Here is a 7,982-nt window from a genome sequence, read left to right as displayed (position 1 = left end):
CACTAGTCCATGGGGTCACTAGTCCATAGTGTGCAGTCTTTTAAGGCTAGGTTACTGTGGTTTGGAAGCAACAGCCCTCTCCGTTTGGGTCTCCCACCAGACCACAGCTTTTTTAGTATCCATCAGCTCCAGCATAAGCACCTTTTCTCATGGGTTGCAAGTGGATCTCTTCACCCTCTGTGGACTTCAGGCATTAGAAGGGGACAGTTTGTTTCCCCATAGTCCTCACTGCAGCTTGGAGAGGAATCTCAATTCCAACACTTGGAACACCTCCTCCTCTTTCTTTCTTTTTTTCTTTCTTTCTTTCTTTCTTTCTTTCTTTCTTTCTTTCTTTCTTTCTTTCTTTCTTTCTTTCTTTCTTTCTTTCTTTCTTTCTTTCTTTCTTTCTTTCTTTCTTTCTTTCTTTCTTTCTCTCTTTCTTTCTTTCTCTCTTTCTCTCTTTCTTTCTTTCTTCCTATTGACCTTGGTGCCACCGTGTTGTCTTTTTCCACATCTTCACTTCTTCCTCTTTCTCTGACTAGGAGGAAAAAAACTGCTGCTTGTAAGCACCATTTTCAACAAATCTCAGCATTTCAAAAATTTCTGCAGCATCTTGCAGAGCTTACAGGCTGATTTTGTCTAGTTCTGCCTTTGGGAATCACTTGCCATATCTTCGCTGCCGGCCACGTGGGCCCCACTGTCATCAGAGAGGCACTGGTGGCCACTGCAGCACTGGCACCACTCAGCTCCTCTCCTCATGCAGGGCGCTGAGAAGGGGAAGGTGCCACCACCACCCTGCCCTTCTGCCCACAGCATGGCTGGCTAGGGGTGGCCAGGCAGGGAAGGTTTGCTGTGGGCTGTGCCAAAATGGTGGCAGCCATGGTGGCTGTATGGCCACGCCCGGCGCTGGGATCACCACTGGCAGTGGTGCCTCATGGGCAGGAAAAAACCGCCCATGTGCCATTTTGATTTCCTTCTTAAATATTTCATCACAGAGGCGTTACCAACCTCTGGAGTTGCAAGCAGCATGTCCATCTTCAGAGCCATCAGAGATTGTACGACATGGTGAAGCTTCTAACAGATTCTCACAGAAGCTACTTTTGTGACCCTTCTCTGATACTAAAAACTAGGCCAAATGAGCACTGTCTCTAGCCTCACTCTGCCTGCTGATATCTGCTGACCCATGTTTGGACATATGGAAGGGTCTGTGTTGTGACTGAGCTTGTGTCATGGCTAAATCCCATCTGGCAACCAAATATTAAAGCTCATGGACCGAGAGAAGAACCATTTAACAACCAAAAAAACCCACAAAAGAACCCCACCAATAATAATAAACCAAATGCTAATAATTGTTGTGAAAAGGAGACAGAGTAATAAAATGCAAGAGGAAGAAGTGAAGCCCAATACAGTTGCTCACCACGCACTGACCAATGCTCAGTCCATTCTTGAGCAGCAATCAACCCCTCCCCGGCAGCTCCCCCAGTTTGCACACTGGCAGGATGTTTTGTGTGGTGGAATATCCCTCTGGCCACTTTGGGTCAGCTGCTAAAGCCATGCTCTCCGCCCAGCTTCTTGTGCAGCTCCTTGCTGGCAGAGCATGAGACACCGAAAAGTCCTTGACTTGGGCTGGGTGTAACTGAGAAACAACAAAATCAGTGTGTGCTCAACATTATTCTCTTAATGAACAAAAAAGCCACAACAATGTACCAGCCACTGGGAAGAAAATTAACTCTGGGAACCATTGTGCAGCTGGAAAACTATTACATAGTTGCCTTCGCAGACACATAGAGGGATAACTCATATGACTGGAGTGCTGCAGTGGATGGCTGTAGACTCAGAAGGGACAGGCAAGGAAGTAACCAAGTTGGGGTAATCCTATGTGTGAGTGAGTGTTTTGACTGCCTCGAGCTTAATGATGGCAATGATAAGGTTAAATGCATAGGTTTATGGTTAAGGATTGGGGGAAGATCATTGGCCATCACAGACTGACCAACCAGGATGAAGAGGCAGAGGAAACATTCTAAAAGCAGCTGGAAAAATCCCCACAATCACTGGTCCTTGTTCTTGTGTGAGACTTCAATTTACCAGATGTCTACTGGAAATACAACACAGCAGAGAGAAAACAGTTTGTGAGGTTCCTGGAGTGCATGGAAGAGAACTGCCTGACACAACTGGAAAGTGAGACAACCAGGGAAGCTCCCCTGCTGGACTTGCTGTTTGTGAGCAGAGATGGACTGGTGGGGGATGTGACAGCTGAGGCCGTCTGGACACTGCGATTATGAAGTGACAGAATTTTTGATACTGGAGAAATAAGGAAGGGGGACAGCAGAACTACCATCTTGGACTTCTGGAGAGCAGATTTTGGACTGTTTAGAAGACTGATTGAGAGTCCCTTGGTAAGCAGCCCTGGGGCAAAGGGGTCCAGAAAGGCTGGGCACTCTTCAAGAAGAAAATCTTCAAGGCACAAGAACAGGCTGTCCCCATGTGCCAAAAGATGAGACAATGGGGAAGAGACTGGCCTGGCTGAACAGAGAAATTTGGCTGGAACTCAGGGAGGAAAAGAGCATTTGTCACCTCTGGAAAAAGGAGGAGGGAACTTAGGAGGACTGAGAGGATGTTGGGAGCTTATGCAGGGAGAAAGACAAAATTCACAATTTGGAATTTTCAAGAGTTTAATAAGGGACAAAACAGGGACAAAAAAACTTAATCAGCATTTGGCAATTAGCCAAAGAACACACCGGTAAGACAATGTTATCTATATACTGTTACATTACTGAAGTACATGCATATTCATATGTTTCATACATTATTCAAACATTCTTGTGAGTTTTTTATGTTTCAGGAACTCTTTTGTTTGTTTTGCTTACTTTCTGACTTATCTGCATGACATCCTGTGAATCAGGTTGATACATTCTATTTGTTCTTGTGTCTCCATCCTGTCATTCCACATTCTCTGATAAGGATTTAACATATTCTCTTGAAGTTTAACAGGGTTTCCTCTAATTGTCCTCTGGTGCTCTGGTTTGTGCCATAATTATCACTTGGAGAAGTCAGGGAAGCATCTTAACACTAGGTCAGTCAGCAGATGTGGGTAAAGCATCTTAACATTTAGTGTTTTGCTAAGGCCTACGGTATAATATATGCCTCACACTACCATTTCTGTAAACTATATACAGTACATACTTGAACTGATAGATTATGTTACACTAACGAACAGCTAAATAGAGTTGTACATTGTACTATATCCAAATATTTATGGTCAAAACCAGCACACAGAAGCTAATAAATGCAAAAGACAATATTAAATTGTAGTTCTTTTAACTAAAGTTAGAAGGGCCAAAGCCCAGCTAAAAATTAATCTGTCCACTGCTGTGAGAGATAAGTGGACAGTTTCCTGTGTTTCTAAAAATGCATCAGCAACAGGAGAGCCAAGGAGAATCTCCATCCCATATTGGATGTGGTGAGAAAAAGTTGCCACAAAGGATGAGGAAGAGGCTGAAGTACTTAATGCTTTATCTGGACCTGAGGGTGCTGGTTGACAGCAACTGAACATGAACTGATGTGTGCCCAGATGGCCAAGAAGACAGATGACACCTGACCTGTATCAAAGATAGCACAGATGAAGTTATTTGTTACCCTGTTAATGGTATGAGCTGTGTTTGCACAATTTTCTTGCAAATTTGATGCTTTCATCAACTTGGGTCTGGTTTCTTCCAGCAGCAAACTCACTTGCACAGGAGAGGTCAGTTGGTCCAAGTTGTCTTTAGCATGTCTTGGAAGCAATCTGTCTTTGACATTATCTTATGTCAAATGCTGTATCCCTCTGTGTGTGGAGGGGCCACAACAAACCATTAAAGATGCTTCCATTATGAGCTAAATGCCAGAATGTTCCATCTCAGGCCATACTGTCCCACCCAATCACTAAGAGCTTGTGGTCAGAACCTGCCTAGAAGGCCACATTCTCCCACCACAGCCCACAGTTCACACAGGAGAAGGGTGGCAGTGGCTGCAGCGGGGTCAGGCATCTGGATCCCTCACAGAACCAAGGAACACAGTCCTTGTGGCCTTGGCACCAGCTTGATGGCTGGTGACACTACAACATGGTGTGCTGTTGCACACAGTTGCCCTTTGTCCTGCTGGGCCTTGGGCAGCCTTGTGCAGAAGGGGGTGAGGAAGTGGGAGCTGGAAGCACTACAGGCTGAGTTGGAGGAAGAGTGGTCCTGGACCCAAGAGCACCACTACTGCTCCACTACAACCCTGCAGCTGATTCAAGCCTGATTCAAGAATTGAATGGTCAGTATGAGAAGCTAAATGAAAGCAGTCAACAGCTGTTTCAGGAGTTGTAACAGCTGGAAAGAGAAAGATCCAACTCTGTCATTTCCAGGCTGCAGCAGGCTGACCTGGAAGCAGATAAGGAATCTAGCCTCCTGAAGGCTATGAGAAAGCAACCAGCAGAGCTTCGAGCATTTGTTGCTCAATACAGCTATGATCCTTTTGATGGCCCCAGTGAGTGGCCTGAACTGTCTCATTTCTGGACAATATGTTTACATCTTTGGAGACACAGGTGAAGATGGCTGGTGTGTGGGAGAACTGCATGATGGCACAAGAGGATTTGTCCCATCCAATCTTATTGAAGAAGTTGCAGTGATGGACCACATCTAGTGGAGACCAACTGATGGTTTCTCCAGAGGCTAATGATTAGAGGATGCAGGGGAATGTCCAGTCTTCTTATAACTTCCTGTTAAATGTTTTCTTAATGATCTGTCTGTGTCACCTCCCTGTCATGTGTATATGTGAATGGAAAGGACAAGATGCACTCTGGGCAGGGGTACCAGGGCCAGAGAGCAGATTGCATCAGTACTCAGGGAATCCATACACATGTGTGCTTGTGATTGTAGAGTGTCACGTATGTGCCTACACTAGTTACCTCCTCTCTCTGCCAGCCCACAACAAAGCACCAGGCTGGGTTTCAGCAGCCAGGCAGAACTGTACTGTACTGAACTACAGCAGCACAGCAGGAGAGGTCCTGGTTTGGACTAGATGGAAGTTGTGGCTAGTTTTGACATCCCTCAACACTATGGGGCTCTGGGTTGCATGGGGGAAACTGAATCCTGCTTCATCCCCAGGGCTTCCAGCTGGGGATGAGATGCCTGCACTGCTTCACCCGAGTCCCTGCCCTGCACAGGATTCAAACAACACCTCCCTGTCACTGTCTGTGTGTCCTTGTTTTGTTATGGGTCAAGAATACCAGAGACCAGAGGAAAATATTTACACCTTCTGCAGACATCCATCTCCAATAAGATAAATCTGCTTTCAGAATCAGTCTCCCTCCTCTCTTTAGAGAGGGATGATTGGTGATTATATCAGTCAGCTAAAAGATGATTTCTTGAGTGTGACTCTGCTGCCCTTCAGGAGCTGTCAGACCTGGAGCCCTGGGATATCTCCAGGGAGGCCAAAAGGGGCAGAGAGTGCGGCACTTGGGCTAGCAGGGTGTGAGTCTAGGTGTGTAACCAGGGGTGCCCAGGGCTGTCCTTCTGAGCAGGGTGCGTGTGCCAGGGCAGGAACTCTGCTGCCTGCCAGGGTCAGTGCTCAGGCAGCCCAGGGAGCTTCCCAGAGCGCTCTGGGGAGAAGCTCGGGGTGGAAGGGCAGAGTCCTGTTTCAGTTGAGAGGGAGCTACATGGGCCAGGGCTGTTCACAGCTCCACATGATCCTCAGGACATTTCTGATGGCAGTTTTGAAGTAGAATATCGAAGCAAGGGTTGAATGAAAGGGAAGGAGTCTGTGCATTGTGTGTTTTCCTCTTGGTTCCCTGAGTTGGCAAACTGCATTTTGGAGAAGGCACCAATACCTCAAATCTCATTAGGACTTGGCTGCTCTGCTCCTCAGGCCCCGCACACACCCCTGTCCCTGGGCAGCTGCTGCTGTCATGAGGTCTTTGCAGGGCTGTGCTTAACACTCAGCAGGAAGGAGTTGTAGAAAGCAGAAACAGCTCCTGGTGGAGACATCTCCAGGTAGCAGAGACACAGGCAGGGAGAGAGAGGAAAGTGCCACCAGAAACACCTTGGGAGAGGTGATTCAGGCTCTTCCCTGCTATCCTCTGCAGTGCAGATGCCTTAGCCAGAGCAAGGTTACCTGACAGCAGAGACACCCTGATCAGGCAGAGGGTATTCTCAGGGCAAGCTTCATCTCCTATGCTAATTGTTCTTCGCCAAAAGAATTGAAAGCCATTGAGCATTCCTTCATGGAACAGGTGGTCAGGCACTGGCACAGGCTGCCCAGGGCAGTGGTGAAGTCATCTTCCCTGGAGGAATTTAAAAGATGTGTAGATGTGCCACTTGGGGACCTGGTTTAGTGGTGGTCTTGACAGTGCTGGGTTAACAGTTGGACTTGCGGACTTGGTGATCTTAAAGGTGTTTCCTGATTTAAACAATTCTTTGCTTCTAAGCCCCTGGTCTGTTCTCCAATCCACCAAAGTCGTTGCTGTTAAGTCCATGGGTACAAGGATGAGGTACCTCCTCAACAGCCCAACCTCTGATGAGGAGATACTCCCTTGTGCTTATATATCTTCCCTGTCCTGCCTCCATTGACAGGAGCATTGGGGCATTTCTCCATATTTCCCCTCTTTGACACCATCTCACCTAGGGTCTCCTGGTGCTGCAAAAAGTGAGGCTGCAATGAGCTGAACCACCCTTCATGGAACCCAGAGGATCCTCTGTAACGCTCCTTTCTCCAGAGTGAGCCCCTTGAGATTCCTCAACTGCATCTCATCAGACTTGTGCTCCAGAGCCTTCCCCAGCTCTGTTCCCTTCTCTAGACATGCTCCAACCCCTCAAAGTCCTCTTGTCATGAGGGGCCCAAAACTGACCCCAGGATGTGAAGTGAGACCTCAGCAGCGCCCAGCACAGGGGGACAGTCACTGCCTGAGTCCTGTTGGCCATGATAGCCAGTCCCTAAATGCTTACCCATAAACTCTTGCTTTGGTCTTCATCCATCCCTGGGCACAGCTTGATCCATTCTAGTTGCTCTCTCATGTAAAGAGCAGCTCCACCACCTCACCTTACTGACCCATCTTTCTTAGTATGTAGCCATCCACACCAGCATTCCAGTCATGCAAACTATCCCACCACATCTCTGTAACTGCAGTGGGACCGTGGCCCTGTTACCACACACAGTTCTCTAATCCTTCCCATTTGTTCCCCATGCTGTGTGTGTTGGTCTGCAGGCAGTTCAGAGGTAATGGAGCAGGAAACCTTCCCAGGAGGGGTCCAAGAAGAAACACCCCTGACGTGGCTGGCCTTCTGCTGTCATCTTGGCTAGCCACAAAGGAACATTTGTCACTGCTCTGGGGGCCCTGGCTTATTCCTGAACTTGAGTGCCTCCAAGCCCTCCAGTTTAAAGCCCAGTTGTCCAAGGTAGCCTGTAGGAGGCTGTAGGTGGCAGGCTGGATGGTTGGGACAGACGGAGAGATTTCTATAGCCAGGTCTTGAAACGCATGGTTTATTGCAAAAGGACGTGGGTGAAAGGGCCCTGCACAGAGCTGCTAGCCACAGCTCGAAGCAGGACAGTAAGAGAGTGTGAGGTAAGAGAAAGAGGTAAGAGGGTGGTAAAAGAAGGAAGTAAGAGGGTAAGAGAGCGAGGTTCTGTTACAATAAAATAAATCTTCTTCTGTGTTGAATATTCTAATTTCCACTAACTAATCTAATACAAGATACAAATCCTATAGCATTTACATCCAACCTATAAGAATCTTTGCATTACCATACTATGTTACACTTTAAACCCTAAAATCTTCTCTTTGGACCCCTTCTGCCAATTAGCAGGGTCTTCTCTGACCTTTGGACCTGCTTGTAAGCAAAGGGATTGTTCAATCAAGAGGGGATTACTTTCAGCCAGCCACTCTATTGTTTTCTAGTTATTTAGTAACTAAGGTTTGGTATCTCAAAGATGGCTTTCATTTCAATCTCACCTATGGTTTCCATATGCTCAAAATCTTTTGCTAGGCA

This window comes from Catharus ustulatus, chromosome 29 (genome assembly GCF_009819885.2).
Source record: "Catharus ustulatus isolate bCatUst1 chromosome 29, bCatUst1.pri.v2, whole genome shotgun sequence".
In the NCBI taxonomy this organism is placed as follows: Eukaryota; Metazoa; Chordata; class Aves; order Passeriformes; family Turdidae; genus Catharus; species Catharus ustulatus.
Note: the sequence above shows the minus strand (reverse complement) of the source record.